Source organism: Pelobates fuscus, chromosome 2 (assembly GCF_036172605.1).
Source record: "Pelobates fuscus isolate aPelFus1 chromosome 2, aPelFus1.pri, whole genome shotgun sequence".
Lineage (NCBI taxonomy): Eukaryota > Metazoa > Chordata > Amphibia > Anura > Pelobatidae > Pelobates > Pelobates fuscus.
In genome coordinates, this window is record NC_086318.1 from 54,543,621 (window position 1) to 54,565,825 (window position 22,205).

The following is a 22,205-nucleotide window of genomic DNA, read 5'->3' on the forward strand; positions in this document are numbered from 1 at the left end:
AGTGACGGTCAGCTGATGTGCATTCTCAATTCTCATCCATCCCTACCAACTCCTGTCCCTCGTTGGCTATCTCCTCATATAAAGCTACCCTAAGCTCTGCCCTGGATTCTGCAGCCCCACTCCAAACATGCACCCCATGTAGAGATGCTCCTGTTCAGCTCAATGATTCTAGAGGAAGACTCGCACTTTGTCAGACTATCTCTATTATAAATACATCTTTCAGTGTTCATACAGCACAGCTCTCACCCATGCTAAACAATCATACTTTCCTCTCTCATTAGTTTATTCTCCCACAATCCCAGGTCTTTTTGATACCTTCAACTCTCTCCTTCGCCCCACTGTGGCCACCCTCCAAAGCAAACTTTCAGACGATAGCTTTGTGTGCTATTTTACTAACAAGACTGACCAGTTAAGGAAATAATTCTCCCCCCCTTCGCTCATATCTCAATTGCACTTGGACCGTCTCTGTCCTATTTTTTAGGCCTTCTCCCTGGCTACTGAACAGGAGGCGGCTGAACTTCTTCTTTCCTCTCGCCCCACCACTTGCCCACTTGATACTGACCTGTCTCACCTCATCAGATCTCTCACCCCTTGTCTTTTCTAATCCACTGAAAATATTGGTGGTATGAATTTTGAAATCCCATTGTCAATTCACCGTATTTCATTTCCTCAGGAATAATTAACCCATTTAGCATTTTATTTAATGTGTTTATGGTAATTAAAAAAGAAAAATCACCTAACAGGATTTTCATAGACAGCTTTCCTGTGGGTAAGACAGAGAATTATATGTTGCTGTCAGCACAGTTCGTGATATGACTGTAATTTTAACTGTTTTTCCTACGCTGGTTACCAGAGAAACAATACAAAAAGAACGGGTTATTGTGCTTGTTGATTTATCTAACAATGCCCTACCAAGTGCAGTGGTTGTTTTAATTATTTACTCTTCAGTAAGTCTACGCTTGGCAGATTCATGCTGATTTATGTCAATATTTGTCATAACTGCCGGAGATAACGCGATTATTTTGACCAACACCCCATGACTTCATGTCGTCGGTCCATTTCTTCAATTTGTTGCTGGTTGCCAGTAATGTACTAAACAATGGTGTGCATGAACACAGAGCAATGATTTATACCAACAGCCTAACAATCACAGCGCCGTTCGCTTTTATAATTTACGCATCGCCACCTTCTTTGAATTATAAAATAAATACGATAAAAAGGTTGATGCCAGGAGAAATAATCCTCCTGACTTTTGTAAGAAGCATTTCATCGACATGATCACGTTTTCCCAAGCAGCAACAATTCATTAGGTCAAAGTTATCCAAAGTGCATTTGGTTGAATATGTTTGTTGACTCCTGCGGTAAGAGAGAGTGTGGACCACTATTGACAATTGGTAGGTTAAGACTGGATCAGGGTTAGATGAATAGCTGATATAAAATACATTTCTGGAATGTATCTTGTGCACTTGTACATGTCATGGTGCTGTACGTGTGTATGGACTGTGTTTAGATGTTTATGGCTCTGGATTAAATTGTTAAAGAGCTCAAATATTGTTAAATTCATATTGTCCACTAGTGATGTACCGAACTGTCCGCCGGCGAACAGTTCCCGGCGAACTTAGCGTGTTCGCGTTCACCGCGGCGGGCGGACACATGCGCAGTTCGATCCGCCCCCTATTCGTCATCATTGGGCAAACTTTGACCCTGTGCCTCTCGGTCAGCAGACACATTCCAGCCAATCAGCAGCACTCCCTCCCTTCCACACCCTCCAACCTCCCTCCCAGCATCCATTTTCGATTCATTCGGAAGATGCATGCTTAGTGAGAGGAGGGAAAGTTTAGCTGCTGCTGATTAAATAGGGAAATTGATAGCTAGGCTAGGGTATTCAGTGTCCACTACAATCCTGAAGGACTCATCTGATCTCTGCTGTAAGGACAGCATCCCAAAAAGCCCTTTTTAGGGCTATAACATCAGGCTGTTTTTTTTTTTTTTTTTTCCTGTGTAATGTAATTGCAGGTGCCTGCCTGCCAGCTTCTGTGTGAGGTTCACATTGGATACTGTGCCTATTTGCCCAGTGCCACCACTCATATCTGTTTTAACAATTGGTTAAGCTTTACATTTAAAATAAATAATTTTTTTTCACTGTAATAGAAGAGCAGTTGCCTGCCTGCCAGCTTCTGTGTCAGGTTGGATGCCTTGCCCATTTGCACAGTCAGTGCCACCACTCATATCTGTTTTAACAATTGGTTAAGCTTTAGATTTTAAATAAATCATTTTTTTCACTGTAATAGAAGAGCAGTTAGTTGTCTGCAAGCGTCTGTGTTTCAGGCCTACTTCAGCGTGTGCTCTGCAGACCTGTGCCAGCGTGCTTTGACAGTTGCCACTCATATCTTGTGTCTCTATAGCGTGCTTTTACAACCAAAATTTTGTTTCCACTGTAATAGAAGAGCAGTTGCCTGCCTGCCAGCTTCTGTGTGAGGTTCACATTGGATACTGTGCCCACTAGCCCAGTGCCACCACTCATATCTGTTTTAACAATTGGTTAAGCTTTAGATTTAAAATAAATATTTTTTTTTCACTGTAATAGAAGAGCAGTTAGTTGTCTGCAAGCGTCTGTGTTTCAGGCCTACTTCAGCGTGTGCTCTGCAGACCTGTGCCAGCGTGCTTTGACAGTTGCCACTCATATCTTGTGTCTCTATAGCGTGCTTTTACAACCAAAATTTTGTTTCCACTGTAATAGAAGAGCAGTTGCCTGCCTGCCAGCTTCTGTGTGAGGTTCACATTGGATACTGTGCCCACTAGCCCAGTGCCACCACTCATATCTGTTTTAACAATTGGTTAAGCTTTAGATTTAAAATAAATATTTTTTTTTCACTGTAATAGAAGAGCAGTTAGTTGTCTGCAAGCGTCTGTGTTTCAGGCCTACTTCAGCCTGTGCTCTGCAGACCTGTGCCAGCGTGCTTTGACAGTTGCCAATCATATCTGGTGTCTCTTTAGCGTGCTTTTACAAAGAAAAAAGGTTTCCAGTGTAAGCTAATAGCAGACAGTCGGTGTCCTTCAAGCGGCTCTGTCAGGCCTTCCTTCAGCGTGTGCCCTGCACAACCCTGCCAGCGTGCTTTGACAGTTGCCACTCATATCTTGTGTCTCTATAGCGTGCTTTTACAACCAAAATTTTGTTTCCACTGTAATAGAAGAGCAGTTGCCTGCCTGCCAGCTTCTGTGTGAGGTTCACATTGGATACTGTGCCCACTAGCCCAGTGCCACCACTCATATCTGTTTTAACAATTGGTTAAGCTTTAGATTTAAAATAAATATTTTTTTTTCACTGTAATAGAAGAGCAATTAGTTGTCTGCAAGCGTCTGGGTGTCAGGCCTACTTCAGCGTGTGCTCTGCAGACCTGTTCCAGCTTGCTTTGACAGTTGCCACTCATATCTGGTGTCTCTATAGCGTGCTTTTAAAACCAAAATTTGTTTTTCACTGTTATAGATTGAATAGCAGTTACTTGTCTTCAAGCGGGTGTCTCAGGCCTACAGTGTGTGCTCTGCAGAAATGTTCCAGTGCACATTGCCAATCATATCTGGTGTCTCTATAGCGTGCTTTTAAAACCAAAATTTGTTTTTCACTGTTATAGATTGAATAGCAGTTACTTGTCTTCAAGCGGCTCTGTCAGTCCTTCCTTCAGCGTGTGCTCTGCAGAACTGTTCCAGTGCACATTGCCAATCATATCTGGTCTCACAGTAGCTTGCACGCATAGTACCACTAATCCCCCCAAAAATGACAGGCAGAGGCAGGCCATCCCGCAGGGGCCGTCGTGGTCGTGGTGCTGTGATTCCCTTTTTCCCTAGAATAATGCCCAGTTTTCAGAAACCACGTACCCTGAACTTGAAAAGTTCTGAGGACTTAGTTGACTGGCTAACACAGGACACCCAATCTTGTACAGCCTCCGCTCGGAACCTTGACGCACCATCCTCCTCCAGCTTAGCTTCAGGCACCTCTCAAGATAGCACTCACCCGCCTGCCGCCACCACCAAAACTAGCACCACAGCCGCTTTACTTGGTATGTCAGAGGAGTTATTCACACACCCGTTTGAAGAAATGAGTGATGCGCAACCATTATTGCTAGAGGATGTAGATAACAGGGATATGTCTCAGGCAGGCAGCATTAAACACATGGAGGTACGGTGTGATGATGATGATGTTGTACCCGCTGCTGCTTCCTTTTCTGAGTTGTCAGATACAAGCGAAGCGGTTGATGATGACGATGCGTCCATGGATGTCACGTGGGTGCACGCTCGGCAAGAAGAAGAACAGGGCGAAAGTTCAGATGGGGAGACAGAGAGGAGGAGGAGGAGACGAGTTGGAAGCAGGGGGGGGTCGTCGCAAGGAGCTAGTGGCACAGTCAGACAGCATGCATCGGCACCCGGGGTCAGCCCGACAGCACGCCAATCAACGCATGCTGTGTTCACCACCAGAATGCCGTCATTGCAGAGCTCAGCAGTGTGGCATTTTTTTTGTGTGTCTGCCTCGGACAACAGCGATGCCATTTGCAACCTGTGCCAAAGGAAACTGAGTCGTGGGAGGTCCAACACCCACCTAGGTACAACTGCTTTGCGTAGGCACATGATCTCACATCACAAACGCCTATGGGATCAACACATGAGTACAAGCAGCACGCCTACTCTAAGCCGCCATCCTCCTCCTGGTCCAGCATCTTCAGCCACGTCAACCACTGCTGTCCTTCTTGCCCCCTCTCAACCATCCGCCACTCCGTCTCCCGCCTTGAGCAGTTCCCGCTCATCTGCCCACAGTCATGTGTCTGTCAAGGACATGTTTGATCGTAAGAAGCCAATGTCACCAAGTCACCCCCTTGCCCAGCGTCTGACAGCTGGCTTGTCCGAACTATTAGCCCGCCAGCTTTTACCATACAATCTGGTTGAGCCTGAGGCGTTCCAAAAATTTGTAGCTATTGGGACACCGCAGTGGAAGGTACCCGGCCGGAATTTCTTTTCACAAAAGGCAATCCCCAACTTGTACTCGATTGTGCAAAAGGAAGTCATGGCATGTCTGGCACACAGTGTTGGGGCAAGGGTCCATCTGACCACTGATACCTGGTCTGCAAAGCATGGTCAGGGCAGGTATATCACCTACACTGCACATTGGGTAAACCTGCTGACGGCTGACAAGCAAGGAATGCGTGGCATTGCAGAGGAGTTGGTGACACCGCCACGAATTGCAGGCAGTCCTGCTGCCACCTCCTCTACTCCTCCTACTCCATCCTCTTCCATAACCTCCTCGGCTGAGTCCTCTTGTGCCGCTGCTTCTTGCTCCACATCAACGGCACCCCCCCAGCTCCCCAGGTACTATTCCACATCCCGGATACGGCAGTGTCACGCCGTCTTGGGTTTGACTTGCTTGAAAGCAGAGAGTCACACCGGACAAGCACTCCTGTCCGCCCTGAACGCACAGGTGGAAAAGTGGCTGACTCCGCAGCAACTGGATATCGGCAAAGTGGTGTGTGACAACGGAAAAAATTTGATAGCGGCATTGAAGTTGGGCAAGTTGACACATGTGCCGTGCATGGCACATGTGTGTAATCTGATCGTACAACGCTTTGTGCATAAGTACACAGGCTTACAGGACGTCCTGAAGCAGGCCAGGAAGGTGTGTGGCCATTTCAGGCGTTCCTACACGGCCATGGCTCACTTTGCCGATATCCAGCGGCGAAACAACATGCCAGTGAGGCGCTTGATTTGCGACAGCCCTACACGTTGGAATTCAACACTCCTAATGTTCGACCGCCTGCTCCAACAAGAAAAAGCTGTTAATGAATATTTGTATGACCGGGGTGCTAGGACAGCCTCTGGGGAGCTGGGAATTTTTTTGCCACGTTACTGGACGCTCATGCGCAATGCCTGTAGGCTCATGCGTCCTTTTGAGGAGGTGACAAACCTAGTCAGTCGCAACGAAGGCACCATCAGCGACATCATACCATTTGTTTTCTTCATGGAGCGTGCCCTGCGAAGAGTGCTGGATCAGGCTGTAGATGAGCGTGAAGAGGAAGAGGAAGAGTTGTGTCACCATCACCACCAGAAACAGCCTTATCAGCATCGCTTGCTGGACCTGCGGCAACGCTGGAAGAGGATTGTGAGGAAGAGGAGTCAGAGGAGGATTGTAGCTTTGAGGAGGAGGAGGAGGAGCAAGACCAAACACAACAGGCATCCCAGGGTGCTCGTTGTCACCTATCTGGTACCCGTGGTGTTGTACGTGGCTGGGGGGAAGAACATACCTTCAATGACATCAGTGAGGAGGAGGAACGGGAAATGAGTAGCTCGGCATCCAACCTTGTGCAAATGGGGTCTTTCATGCTGTCCTGCCTGTTGAGGGACCCTCGTATAAAAAGGCTGAAGGAGAAGACCTGTACTGGGTGTCCACGCTACTAGACCCCCGGTATAAGCAGAAAGTGGCGGAAATGTTACCCAATTACAACAAGTCGGAAAGGATGCAGCATTTGCAAAATAAATTAAAAAGTATGCTTTACACAGCGTATAAGGGTGATGTCACAGCACAACGGGAATCTCACAGGGGGAGAGGTGGAAGTCATCCTCCTCCTCCCACGACCACGCCGGCAAGGACAGGACGCTTTAAAGACGTGTTGTTGATGGAGGACATGCGGACCTTTTTAAGTCCTATGCATCGCCACAGCTCTTCGGGATCCACCCTCAGAGAGCGACTCGACCGACAGGTAGCAGACTACCTCGCCTTAACTGCAGATATCGACACTCTGAGGAGCGATGAACCCCTTGACTACTGGGTGTGCAGGCTTGACCTGTGGCCTGAGCTATCCCAATTTGCGATAGAACTTCTGGCCTGCCCCGCTTCAAGTGTCCTGTCAGAAAGGACCTTCAGTGCAGCAGGAGGTATTGTCACTGAGAAGAGAAGTCGCCTAGGTCAAAAAAGTCTAGATTACCTCACCTTTATTAAGATGAATGAGGGATGGATCCCGAAGGGACTGACACTGGGCGATACATTCGATTAAAAAAGGCCTGATGAGATGAGCTGCCTTGGGCTAAAAATGGTCCACACGCTGCTGTATTTTAGCTCTGAATGACGTTTGACTTGCGTGACTTATCCGCCACCAACTAGGGTTCAAGCCGCCTTGTTTTAGGGCACTTTCTGCCTGTGAAACAAACATCAATTTTTCTGGCCGCTGCTACAGCAGCGGCTGCAACAATACCAAATTTTTCAGGCATGTGTACATGCCTAATTTTTAGGCCCACTGGTGCAGCACTGTGGCTTCAAAAACCAAACCAAAAATTAAAATCCTCCAAGATGGCACCAATATACCAGTGGTCTAAGCATCTTCCCACCTTGGCCTAAAAAGGGGAGGTGATTCAACAATTAAAAATCTCTGCCATTTACACGTCCACTGATAGGAGACGCGGAAGGTATTAAACTGATATGAACAATACTCCACTCCTATCAGTAGGTCCGTCCCATTGTGATTTATGCCCCCCACCCACCGCGCAGGGATGGGGGCCGGGGGGGAGGAAAGTAGGCCCCCCCATTGTGATTTATGCCCCCCACCCACCGCGCAGGGGTGGGGGCCGAGGGGGGGAGGACAGTAGGTCACCCCATTGTGATTTATGGCCCCCACCCACTGCGCAGGGGTTGGGGAGGACAGTAGCTCCCCCCAGTGTGTATCAGGGGCTTTGAGGACAGGTGTCAATCCATACCTGCCAAGTGACCCTATGTAGGGGGAACAGTCCCTATTCTGCTCTGTGTCAGTGTGTATCAGGGGTTTTGAGGACAGGTGTCAATCCATATCTGCCAAGTGACCCTATGTAGGGGGAACAGTCCCTATTCTGCTCTGTGTCAGTGTGTATCAGGGGTTTGGAGGACAGGTGTCAATCCATATCTGCCAAGTGACCCTATGTAGGGGGAACAGTCTCTATTATGCTCTGTGTCAGTGTGTATCAGGGGTTTTGAGGACAGGTGTCAATCCATATCTGCCAAGTGACCCTATGTAGGGGGAACAGTCTCTATTCTGCTCTGTGTCAGTGTGTATCATGGTCTCTGTGGACGGTGAACAGTCTCTATTCTGCTCTGTGTCAGTGTGTATCAGGGGTTTTGAGGACAGGTGTCAATCCATATCTGCCAAGTGACCCTATGTAGGGAGAACAGTCTCTATTCTGCTCTGTGTCAGTGTGTATCAGGGGTTTTGAGGACAGGTGTCAATCCATATCTGCCAAGTGACCCTATGTAGGGGGAACAGTCTCTATTCTGCTCTGTGTCAGTGTGTATCATGGTCTCTGTGGACGGTGAACAGTCCCTATTCTGCTCTGTGTCAGTGTGTATCAGGGGTTTTGAGGACAGGTGTCAATCCATATCTGCCAAGTGACCCTATGTAGGGGGAACAGTCTCTATTCTGCTCTGTGTCAGTGTGTATCAGGGGTTTTGAGGACAGGTGTCAATCCATATCTGCCAAGTGACCCTATGTAGGGGGAACAGTCTCTATTCTGCTCTGTGTCAGTGTGTATCATGGTCTCTGTGGACGGTGAACAGTCTCTATTCTGCTCTGTGTCAGTGTGTATCAGGGGTTTTGAGGACAGGTGTCAATCCATATCTGCCAAGTGACCCTATGTAGGGGGAACAGTCTCTATTCTGCTCTGTGTCAGTGTGTATCAGGGATCATTAGGATAGGTGTCAATCCATATCTGCCAAGTGACCCTATGTAGGGGGAACAGTCCCTATTCTGCTCTGTGTCAGTGTGTATCAGGGGTTTTGAGGACAGGTGTCAATCCATATCTGCCAAGTGACCCTATGTAGGGGGAACAGTCCCTATTCTGCTCTGTGTCAGTGTGTATCAGGGGTTTTGAGGACAGGTGTCAATCCATATCTGCCAAGTGACCCTATGTAGGGGGAACAGTCTCTATTCTGCTCTGTGTCAGTGTGTATCAGGGATCATTAGGATAGGTGTCAATCCATATCTGCCAAGTGACCCTATGTAGGGGGAACAGTCCCTATTCTGCTCTGTGTCAGTGTGTATCAGGGGTTTTGAGGACAGGTGTCAATCCATATCTGCCAAGTGACCCTATGTAGGGGGAACAGTCTCTATTCTGCTCTGTGTCAGTGTGTATCAGGGCTGGGCTTTGAGGACAGGTGTCAATGTTAGGTGATTTCTGCCCTTTATGGATTAAAAGCAGACTCTGCATCAACTGTGCAATTTTCCATGGGAGTTTTGCCATGGATCCCCCTCTGGCATGCCACAGTCCAAGTGTTAGTCCCCTTGAAACAACTTTTCCATCACTATTGTGGCCAGAAAGAGTCCCTGTTGGTTTTAAAATTCGCCTGCCCATTGAAGTCAATGGCGGTTCGCGCGGTTCGCCGGTTCGCGAACATTTGCGGAAGTTCGGGTTCGCCGTTCGCGAACCGAAAATTTCGGGTTCGCGACAACACTATTGTCCACATTGGTTTTGGGACTAAAGAGTCAAATGATGTGAAAATTGGCACCTTTGTTGTCCTGCTGGAATTCAGATTTGCAAAAGTACCTGTCAGGGAATTTTCCATGCAGTAAAATTTTTTTAAGAATGAGCAAACCATGGGAAAGTCTGCGTTTTCAGAGCAAAAATTGAGAAAAAATGTGTATGTTCTTGCTCCCAAAGGGTTTTGAGTGAAGGGAGAATTGAAACATAGAATGTGATGGCAGATAAGATTCAGCCCATCTAGTCTGCCCAATTTTCTAAATACTTTCATTAGTCCCTGGCCTTATCTTATAGTTAGGATAGCCTTATGCCTATCCCACGCATGCTTAAACTCCTTTACTGTGTTAACCTCTACCACTTCAACTGGAAGGCTATTCCATGTAACCACTACCCTCTCAGTAAAGTAATACTTTCTGATATTATTTTTAAACCTTTGCCCCTCTAATTTAAGACTATGTCCTCTTGTTGTGGTAGTTTTTCTTCTTTTAAATATAGTCTCCTCCTTTACTGTGTTGATTCCCTTTATGTATTTAAAAATAAGGACACATGACGGAAATATTCCGACATGATTCCCTTTTATTCCAGAAGTCTGGTCCTTAAGGGGTTAAATGTTTCTATCATATCCCCCCGTCTCGTCTTTCCTCCAAGCTATACATGTTAAGATCCTTTAACCTTTCCTTGTAAGTTTTATCCTGCAATCCATAAACCAGTTTAGTAGCCCTAATCTGAACTCTCTCTAAAGTATCAATATCCTTCTGGAGATACGGTCTCCAGTACTGTGTACAGTACTCCAAGTGAGGTCTCACCAGTGTTCTGTACAATGGCATGAGCACTTCCCTCTTTCTACTGCTAATACCTCTCCCTATACAACCAAGCATTCTGCTAGCATTTCCTGCTGCTCTATTACATTGTCTTCCTACCTTTAAGTCATCAGAAATAATCACCCCTAAATCCCTTTCCTCAGATGTTGAGGTTAGGACTCTATCAAATATTCTGTACTCTGCCCTTTGGTGGAGTTCACTTTCAAGAGACAAGTCATGACCCTCATCCATAATAGTCAACAGGATGAATATTTTCTCGCTCAATTTATGATCCTTTTTGAAAAAGGCAAATTTCCCTGAGAGGAGACACATGTTCGTGTTTTTGTTTTTTTTTACCTTTTGAAGCAACTGATAAATGTAATTTAATGGAGTGAAGCCTTACTGGAGAGATTTGCATACGTCTAGCCAAACTGACATATTAGTTTCAATTAATAGCCAGATGGAAATCCAATTTTAATGCTGACATTTATTCAAAGCAAATTTTAAAGACTTAATTGGACCTTCTATAGCCATCAAGTCAATGTGTTCGAGGCACACTTGCTCCGCAACACACTGGCTGAAAACCGCAAGTGTAAAGGTAATTATTAGGGTTAGGGGCCAGCGTAATGCAGTATAGAGGTTATGTGGAGGGGATTTAAGGATAGCATTGCCATCTGTGCTATATGGGGTTCTAAAACATGAACTGCCATTAACATAACCATGAGATCATGTCACATGTATATTACAGTGTATTAGTTACATAAAATAATATTCTTACTAAATGGAGTCAATGGTATTACAAATTAAAAAGACACTCCAAGCATCAATACAACTATAATATGTTGCATTTTTTAAATGCTCGAATCTTTATCGTGTTTGCACACAAAAAATGTTTTGCAGAATTCTGCACCATAAGCCTACCTCGTTAGCCACGCCCCTTTACTCAGGAAAAAGACTTCCTGACTAAATGTATGTACACGGCTCAGCCACCGACAATACTGGGTGATGTGAACTACAAAGGAAGCTGTAGGAGAGGACCCCTAGTGAAATATATTGTAAGGATATCACTACCTTTTTATATTATTATTATTCATAAAGAGACAACAAATTTTGTAGCGCTATACAATGGGTGGACTAACAGACACGTAATTGTAACCAGACAAATGGACGCACAGGAACAGAGGGATTGCTCAAACGGTAAGGGGAAGGGTAGAAAAGTAGTTTGCTAGAGTATTATTCACTAAAGACTTACTGTTTCTTTTTTTTATTTTTATTTTTAATGACAGTTGCAGGAGAGGAGATTTTCTGACTGTCTGCAGCCAGGTTGTGAATTAAAAGAACCTCACTCAGTTTAGTCAGTGGATGACACTGTGTGCATACATTTTATAAGGAGCTCTTTCTTGCATGGCGGTGCCTAGCTGAGAAGTGCAGTGCAGCATTCTGCAACACATATATTTTTCTTAAAAACTCTAAATATTTGAGCATGCAAACAATACAGCATGTATTAACGTTGTTTTGTTGCATGGAGTGTCCCTTTAACAGACGGTGCAAGATGCATGCATGACAGGGATTGCTATCATGTCTATTTAAAACAGGCCGCTAGGTCGCTACAACTATTAACATTAAGATTATTTAACGTTTTATTGTTATTGAACTTTCGTAGCCGGGAAGATGTTATCCTTCTCTTAATTAAATTCCTCTCAGAGCAGATTAATTTGGAAGCATTTGCTCCTGTCACTCACATCAAGCACCTCTCGTTCTAAAATATACTGCTCCTTAATTAATAATCCTAAATGTTAAACTGACCTGGTTTGAAACGAAAAATTATTAATCTTACAATTACAACGTCTTTCATAATGATAGCGATTAATCTAGTTACAAGTGAATTATGTGGAAAAAAATACATTATACCCAATTTTAATTACTCTCTAATTACAGTTTTTACCTTCATAGTATCAGTAAAACTGACATCAGTTTAACCCTTGACTGTCAATTTACATCATCCTCTAAATAGAGAATTACAATTTACATTCACATCTATTTCTAAAGAAGGCTATCAAACAGGGCTGGACAGGGGATCCAAAGCAGCCCAGGAAATAAAATCTATGGCAGCCTCATAAGTCATTGCGCCATATATTGTCACATGTAACCAGTGGCGTACTAAGGGGGGGGGGCGGAGGGGGCGGTCCGCCCCGGGTGCCACCTGGGTGGGGGGTGCCATGATCCTGGTCTGGGTGCTGGAGGGGGCTGTGTGAGCTGTGGCCGCACAGTGCCCCATGGTAGTTAGGATGCCGTGCGTCCAGAACAGCTCACACACTAAGAGCAGCTGAACTGGCCGTATGGAGGAAAAGTGGGGGCGAGGCTAAGAAAAAATCGGGGGCGGGGCAAAACCGGCAGTGGGGGCAGGGCTTAATATGGCCCTTACCCGCTGCTGTTAGGAGGTGCAGCAAGATGGAATCTCTGCTTCTCCACAGGCTTCAGAGAAGGACTTCAGGGAATCCAGTCCTCCTCCAGCCCACTGTCTGTAAGTAAGAGTGTGTGTCTGTGTGTGTGACTGTCTGTGTGTAACTGTCTGCCTGTAACTGTGTGTGTATGTATGTGTGTGTGAGACTGTCTGCCTGTAACTGTGTGTGTAACTGTCTGCCTGTTACTTTGTGTGTGTTTATGTGTGTGTGTGTGTGTGTGTGTGTGTGTGTGACTGTCTGCCTGTAACTGTGTGTGTGTGTGTGTGTGTGTCTGTCTGTAAGTGTGTGTGTGTGTGTGTGTGTGTAACTCTCTGCCTGTGACTGTGAGTGACTATATAGGTGACTGTCTGTCTGTAACTGTGTGCGTGACTGTCTGGCTATGACTGTGTGTGACTACCTGTAACTGACTGTGTGTGTAATTGTCTGCCTGTGACTGTTTGATGTTGCCTGTAACCGTGTGTGAATATCTGTCTGTGACTGTGTGCATGTGACTGTCTGCTGCTGTCGTGTGTGTCAATGTATATGTGACTGTCTGCCTGTAACTGTGTGCATGACTGTCTGTGGCTGTATGTGTGACTGTCCGCATGTGACTGTGTGCCCGTAACTGTGTGTGTGTGTGTGTGTCTGGCTGTATGTGTGTGTGTAACTTTCTGCCTGTGACTGTGTGTGTTAGTGACTGTATATGTGACTGTCTGTCTGTAACTGTGTGCGTTACTGTCTGGCTATGACTGTGTCTCACTACCTATAACTGTGTGTGTAACTGTCTGTCTATAACTGTGTGTGTGACTGCATGTGACTATGTATGTGTGACTGTCTGCCTGTGACTGTTTGATGTTGCCTGTAACCGTGTGTGACTATCTGTGACTGTGTGCATGTTACTGTCTGCTGCTGTCATGTGTGTGTGTGTCAATGTATATGTGACTGTCTGCCTGTAACTGTGTGCATGACTGTCTGTGACTACATGTGTGACTGTGTGCGTGTGACTGGCCTGTAACTGTGTGTGACTGTCTGCCTGCAACGGAGTGTGTGACTGTCTGTCTGTAACTGAGTGTGTGACTGTCTGCCTGTAAATGTGTGTGTGGGGCTGCAGGGATTTTGTAGAAGGGGGCAGGGGTTTTGTATTGGGACAGGAGTCTTTATAAGGGGGATAAGCAAGGGATTTGTGGAAGGGGGTTGCAGGGGTTTTGTAGATGGGGCAGTACAGGATTTGTAGGAGGGGGCGGGGCAGGACAAGGGTTTTGTAGGAGGGGCTGACAGCGGTTTTGCAAAGTTTACAAATTGTAAAAGAAAAAGAAAACCTTTAACTTTTTTTTTTTTTTTTTGGGGGGGGGTGGGGGGGGGGATCCGCCCCGGGTGCCAAATGCTCTAGGTACGCCACTGCATGTAACACTTATGTCTATGTCTTGCCACCCCAGATTGAGTAATATATAAACAAACATAACATAAATATATATTTATTTTTCTAATATAAAATATTGGTCCTTTCAAAATGAAACATTTAATTATACATATACTTACATGCAGACACAGACAATCTCACTGACACACACAAGCTCATTGATACAAAGCCTCATAGACAAGCAATCTCACTGATATATATACGCTCATTGATATAAAAACACAAGCTCACAGATGCACACACATAGGCTCACTGACAGACAATATCACTGACACACACACACACACATGCTCCCTACAGAAAAGCTTGTTTACACACGCATGCTCCCTACAGAAAAGCTCACTGACACAAACATGCTTACTAAAGAAAAGCTCATTAACACACACATGTTCCCCACAGAAAAGCTTACTGACACAAATATGCTAGCTGTCACACACACAAACTCACTCACTAGCAGGCACACACACACACACACACACTCACTCACTAGCAGGCACACACACAAGCTCACTCATTAGCATGCACACACACACACACACACACACACACACACTCACTCGCTAGACAAGTTCACTGCTCACTAAAAACAAGCTCACTGACAAACACATGGTCGCTGACACACACACACACACACACACAAGCTCACTCACTAGCAAGCACACACACACACACACACACACACACACAAGCTTACTCAATAGCAGGCACACACACAAGCTCACTCACTAGCAGGCACACACACAAGCTCACTCACTAGCAGGCACACACACACACACTCACTCACTGGCAGGCGCGCGCACACACACACACACACACACACAAACTCACTTGCTAGCAGGCACACAAACACAATCAGCACATGGCTGAAGCTTACCTGGCACTGGTAAGGGAAGTTTCCATTTGACCTCTTCCTTCCAGCGAGGTCAGCAACGTGCATGGGAGCCAAGCTTGCATACATGAGGCGGAGCTGGCATTCAGGGGGTGGGGCTTCCATGTGGGGGTGGGGCATGTTTAATTGTGGCCGCCCCAGCCCCTCCTCCTTTACTCAGCCTGTGTCAATCCGAGGGGAATAAATGAAATTACAGTAGCCTGATGATTTGGGCTGTCTGCCTATCTCCAGGTGCCGCGGCTCTTTAAGGTTGAATTCCAATATTGTTGAATGGGTAAGGCAGTGGCTGAATGACAGGCAACAGAGGGTTGTAGTCAATGGAGTATATTCAAAGTAAGGTCTAGTTACCAGTGGGGTACCTCAGGGATCTGTACTTGGACCAATTCTCTTTAATATTTTTATTAGTGACATTGCAGAAGGTCTTGATGGTAAGGTTTCTGATGATACTAAAATTTGCAACAGGGTTGATGTTCCAGGAAGGATAATCCAAATGGCAAATGATTTTGGGCAAATTAGAAAAATGGTCAGAGCTGTGGCAACTGACATTTAATGTGGATAAGTGCAAGATAATACACCTTGGATGTAAAAACCCAAAGGAAGAGTATAGGATATTTGATAGAGTCCTAACCTCAACATATGAGGAAAGGGATTTAGGGGTGATTATTTCTGATGACTTAAAGGTAGGCAGACAATGTAATAGAGCAGCAGGAAATGCTAGCAGAATGCTTGGTTGTATAGGGAGAGGTATTCGCAGTAGAAAGAGGGAAGTGCTCATGCCATTGTACAGAACACTGGTGAGACCTCACTTGGAGTATTGTACGCAGTACTGGAGACCGTATCTCCAGAAGGATATTGATACTTTAGAGAGAGTTCAGAGAAGGGCTACTAACCTGGTTCGTGGATTGCAGGATAAAACTTACCAGGAAAGGTTAAAGGATCTTAACATGTATATCTTGGAGGAAAGACGAGACAGGGGGGATATGATAGAAACATTTAAATACATAAAGGGAATCAACACAGTAAAGGAGAAGACTATATTTAAAAGAAGAAAAACTGCCACAACAAGAGGACATAGTCTTAAATTAGAGGGGCAGAGGTTTAAAAATAATATCTGGAAGTATTACTTTACTGAGAACGTAGTGGATGCATGGAATAGCCTTCCAGTTGAAGTGGTAGAGGTTAACACAGTAAAGGAGTTTAAGCATGCGTGGGATAGGCATAAGGCTATCCTAGCTATAAGATAAGGCCAGGGACTAATGAAAGTATTTAGAAAATTGGGCAGACTAGATGGGCCGAATGGTTCTTATCTGCCGCAACATTCTATGTTTCTATGTTTCTTTTTGTAAATGTATCCTTGTAGATATTCCCTGTATTGTGCGTAGACATGTTTGTGGCATTAGATACCACAACAGTAAATTTATGTTTCAAAAGAATCATTATTCTAAATGTACAACTATCTTGGTAATTCTTGTTTACCATGCCAGTATAATATCCTTTGAGATAAAAAATCTAATCACATTACAACTTGTTACTCCACTATAGGAATTAGTTACATATAAAGAGAAGCCATTTCATCTTGATCTAAGTCATGAGAATAATGAGAATAGAATAATTCATATTCCCCTGGTTGGTTTATATATAGTGGTTGCTTTGTCATTATGCAGAATATGCCATCTCTGTGCCAAGGGAGCCTACTTTGGAATTGCAAAGTAGTTTATTTTTTTGTTTGTATTTGAATTTTTACCTTTGTTTATTAAAGGACTACTATAGTGCCAGGAAAACATACTCATTTTCCTGGACCTATAGTGCCCTGAGGGTGCCCCCACCCTCAGGGTCCCCCTCCCGCCGGGCTGGATGGAGAGGAAGGGGTTAAACTTACCTCTTTCTCCAGCGCCGGGCGGGGAGCTCTCCTCCTCCTTTCCGCCTCCTCTTCGGCGGAATGCGCATGCGCATGCGCGGCAAGAGTCGCGCGCGCATTCAGCCAGTCTCATAGGAAAGCATTCACAATGCTTTCCTATGGACGCTGGCGTCTTCTCACTGTGATTTTCACCGTGAGAAGCACGCAAGTGCCTCTAGCGGCTGTCAGTAAGACAGCCACTAGAGGCTGGATTAACCCAAATATAAACATAGCAGTTTCTCTGAAACTGCTATGTTTATAGAAAAAAGGGTTAACCCTAGCTGGACCAGGCACCCAGACCACTTCATTAAGCTGAAGTGGTCTGGGTGCCTATCTAAAGAGATTATTTCAGTAGATATTCACACCCCCTACATTTACATCCTACATTCACACACCTGCACAAAACATTCACACCTTACCAATAGCATTCACAGCCCCACACACTACTATGCACACTATATTCTAACCCTACCCACATCATTAACACCCTGCATACTACATTCACACCATGCACACTTTATTCTAACCCTACCCACATTATTAACACCCTGCATACTACATTCACTCCATGCACACTATATTCTAACCCTACCCACATTATTAACACCCTGCATACTACATTCACACCATGCACATTATATTCTAACCCTACCCACATCATTAACACCCTACATACTACATTTACACCATGCACACTATATTCTAACCCTACCCACATCATTAACACCCTGCATACTACATTCACACCATGCACATTATATTCTAACCCTACCCACATCATTAACACCCTACATACTACATTTACACCATGCACACTATATTCTAACCCTACCCACATCATTAACACCCTGCATACTACATTCACTCCATGCACACTATATTCTAACCCTACCCACATTATTAACACCCTGCATACTACATTCACACCATGCACATTATATTCTAACCCTACCCACATCATTAACACCCTACATACTACATTTACACCATGCACACTATATTCTAACCCTACCCACATCATTAACACCCTGCATACTACATTTACACCATGCACACTATATTCTAACCCTAGCCACATTATTAACACCCTGCATACTACATTCACTCCATGCACACTATATTATAACCCTACCCACATCATTAACACCCTGCATACTACAACACACCATGCACACTATATTCTAACCCTACCCACATCATTAACACCCTGCATACTACATTCACACCATGCACACTTTATTCTAACCCTACCCACATCATTAACACCCTACATACTACATTTACACCATGCACACTATATTCTAACCCTACCCACAGCATTAACACCCTGCATACTACAACACACCTGTGTCTACAAGTTCCTGAGATGTAATTGTGACACTGAAGATATGGTTTATTCACAAATATACTGTGCTAAGACTAATGCTGTGATCACCTAAAGTTACCAGTTATGTGATACACTAAATGTATATTGCCCCTATTGGTCCACTGGAGCACGGAGCCTTGTAGTCAATATCTGTGTTAGTTGCCTACATTTGTACAGTTAGGAGGCAACAGTTACTTTTACTACAAAAAAAAAGAAAAGTGATTAACTACAGTGATATCACTCATAGCTACTCACACAGCTACATATACCCTTCGCAGCTACTCACACTCAGCCACCCACATGACATTACACACAGCCATCCTTATACATCAAACACAGAAAGGAATAACCCACGACTCACACACAACTACAACACTGACAGCCACCATACACTTACACAAGACACACAACCACATCACATATCCACTCAACATTATAATAAATACCCACATCATATAATGTTACAAAATAACATAGGGGAAGAATTTCACACTGCACACCCTAATGAAATAAGCTGTGCGTGCCTATGCTGTTAACATATGTCTTCTGTGACCTTGAATATCTTTCGTTATGCAAGGCACATTAGTGACATTGTCATGATTTCAAGTACAGTAATAAAAATATAAAAGAAAAGGCTAATCTTGCAGGAGCAAAACTGTAATGAACACCAGTGAATAACTATTAAAATGTTGGTTCACCGCAGTTCCTCTAGTAACCACTGGGGGAGCCTGCTGAAGGGTACTGTGAATATCACAGCAAGGGACGATCTCAGACAATCAATGCACAATGTCACTCTAATTACATCCTGACCTTATATTTATATGCACTCAGTAGTACCCTACTACTAATATCTTGTTCTTCTAATGCATTTTCATAACCTTCATAACCTGCTTTGAATACAATTGGTTTCCATCATTGTTTCAAATATGACCTGATTCCTTGCACATTGTCAACAGTTGCAGCTTGGTTTTATATTTACCAGAGACTGTTACCTACTTTGCCAAGTCTACCATTGTGATTTGGATCCTTTAGGATGTCCATAAGGGCATACATAATTTACCATATCTTGCTATAACCTGCATTTAAAGCTCCAGTGCACACTTCTACTTTTGTAATTACCGGCATCCGGCACTCAGACGGCTTTAAATTGTAACTGAAAGCCTTGACTTCCCTTTTGCACACTGTTAACAAGATAGATATACTGTACTGGCTTATGGCAAGATTTTTACACATTATGGGAATATTGATTGAAACAAGACTCAAGTCCCCTAAATTTAACCTTTCACAAATATCCCTATATCTGCTGTTAATTCAAATAGGACACAAAATGGGTAAAAATGCTTCATGTGAAGTTGGCAATCTGATTTTTCGTTGAATCAACCAGCTGACATTATCGTCCACATTATTTATTAATAGCCTTTGACATCTGTAAAGAACCCTTTCTTTCCAGTTTAAGTAAAATCTCCTTTCCTCAAGTCTAAGTAGATGACATCTTACTCTTTACACAGCAGTGCTTCGATCAAAGTAATTGTGATTCGTTTTTCCCATGAGCACAGCCCCTCAGTCAAAAAGCTTCTGAAAAATTATAGCATTTTTAGGAAGAATGTAACATTTTCATGTATTTGAGTCACATGTTTACTCTAAAACAAGAGAATTCCCTGTAATAAATCTGGGGTCTGGCCTTCATATATTGTCCTGCATTGCATGGCCTGTATGGATACTGATCCTTATACCAAGGTAACATTGAGATTACCTAGCTTGCTTTTTTCAGTTACGTCCTTGTGAATTCTTACCTGTCTATAAAGCTATTTCAGTCCGTTCGATTCATGTAGACACATAGACTAGGCCTCCAATATCCCTTACGCTTGGTCTCTGGTCTCCTTTCACACAGCATAGCAGAGAGAGAGAGAGAGATTCATCACTCCTGATGACATAACAGTTGATTATGTGCATAGGCCAAAAATGGCTACACTTGGTATTCGTGATTTGGGAACATAATTTCCCAGTTATGTCACATTTATCTGTGTTACCAAGATTAGTTATTAATAGTGTATGATGCCCTGGTCTATCTAAAGTATTTCAAGCTCCCCCACACGTTTTGGGTGCAGTGTGTAGGTTAGGCTGCCATTAATGATACTGTTTTTTTTTTTAAATTAAATGTATATTATGTAATATTTTTATTAAATAATAATGCTGCATAAACCCACTGTATTGGCTCATCCATTGCAACCTGCCTTATTGCACCACCGATAGTGCTTTATATGATGTCATCACTTTTGTTTGAAGAAGTCATTGTTTGCCTGACTCTTTAAAGTGGCACTGTCACCCCACATCCCGAAAAATGAGTATTTCATAAAAATAGAATCTTGATAAAATTCTAATTGTGACTGTGTTGGAAACGTTACTGCAGCAATGTCACCATTGGGGGTCTTTGCAAATTTTTCAAAGTTCCCAGACGGTGACAGCTTTAACTCCCAGGAACCGTTCCTGTGGCAATAAAGCACTGAGTGTGCAATCAGTTCAGCACTGTTCCCGAAAGTAACAAAGCATCATGATTGGCTGAGCCACACTCACTGCAGAAGCTGCAAATCTTGGAGATTTTCAGTGGATATAGGTTCTTCAAATGTGAATATCTTATTAATTTTTTTAAATATGTTGAATGTATTGCTTTTTTATGTATTTTAAATGCATTAGCTTTATAATATATTAATAATATATGGAACAACTTCATCCTGGACTGTCTTGTTTAGAAGTATCACAAGTCAGGTATTTAAAGCTGTTCCATCACTGTCAATTGACTCCTGACTATGACTGCTCCACTTGGTGTCCGGTAGCTACGGGGTGGAGGGGAAGGTGAGTTTTACTTACCTGAACTTGTCATTCATGGCTGCTGCAATGGTCTTCCTGACGATCATCTCAGTTTCAGGAGCTACATCTGCCAGGAGCCCACGCCACTGCTGTAGTCTCACGTGTGTGAAGGATTCTGTGAGACCATAGGATCCACCATAGATAGAGCCTTTTTCCCCACAGCTGTCACTGGTGACTCCGGAGGAAATTACAAACTTGCCGGCGGTAGTTCCGTGTAGGTAATATACTAAGATAAAACAGTCCCTATAATTCCAACAAGGTGAATGGGATTATTTAAAAAATATTTTATCTTTATGAAAGAGGTGACCGAGACCCGCTTTAAATAAGCATTGGGAGGACCACTATGAAGGATATACCAGTAAGGGATATTCTTTTCTGATTTCTATTTAAATTATCACATACATGCCGCTTTATAAGTAATTTTTGTTCAACGTTTATTGAATAGCAATGGACTTGTTCATGAAATATTGAATTGTAATTAACTGAAAACTGAATTGCATTCTGTTCCTGGAACCATGCATTATACAATATGCATTATTATAATAAGAATATCCAAATAGATTGGATTTATTACTGATCTTAATTGAACTTATTATTGACATCACAGTGACAAATGATCGAACCAACCTTGATGGAATGCAGAGAACAGCAATTCAAAAGGTTTGCAACGCTATATCAGCTCACATGTCCAAAGTCCGAGGTCAGGTAAACGCACCATGGCGAGGGCTCAGTAATATAAATCAAAGTAGTATATGCCGATACTCTAAGATTATGAAAACCTTACCTGTGAGCAAATGCTAAGAACATGTTACGTGGAATCTATGTATTAAAGGGACACTGTAGGCACCCAGACCACTTCTGCCCATTGGAGTGGTCTGGGTGCCAACTCCCACTACCCTTAACCCTGCAAGTGTAATTATTGCAGTTTTTATAAACTGCAAAAATTACCTTGCAGGGTTTACTCCTCCTCTAGTGGCTGTCTACTAGACAGCCACTAGAGGGCACTTCCGTGACCCTAGCACAGGTTTTCTGTGCTTG

At 43.9% G+C, this 22,205-nt stretch overlaps 1 long non-coding RNA gene across 1 annotated transcript; it reads left to right on the forward strand.

The window, feature by feature from the left end:
• The first annotated feature begins 12,526 nt into the window (after positions 1 to 12,526).
• Positions 12,527 to 13,890, forward strand: LOC134585457 (uncharacterized). The gene is made up of 2 exons (XR_010086522.1): positions 12,527 to 12,580; positions 13,772 to 13,890. It is a non-coding gene; the product is annotated as an uncharacterized LOC134585457 (long non-coding RNA).
• The last annotated feature ends 8,315 nt before the right edge of the window (positions 13,891 to 22,205 follow it).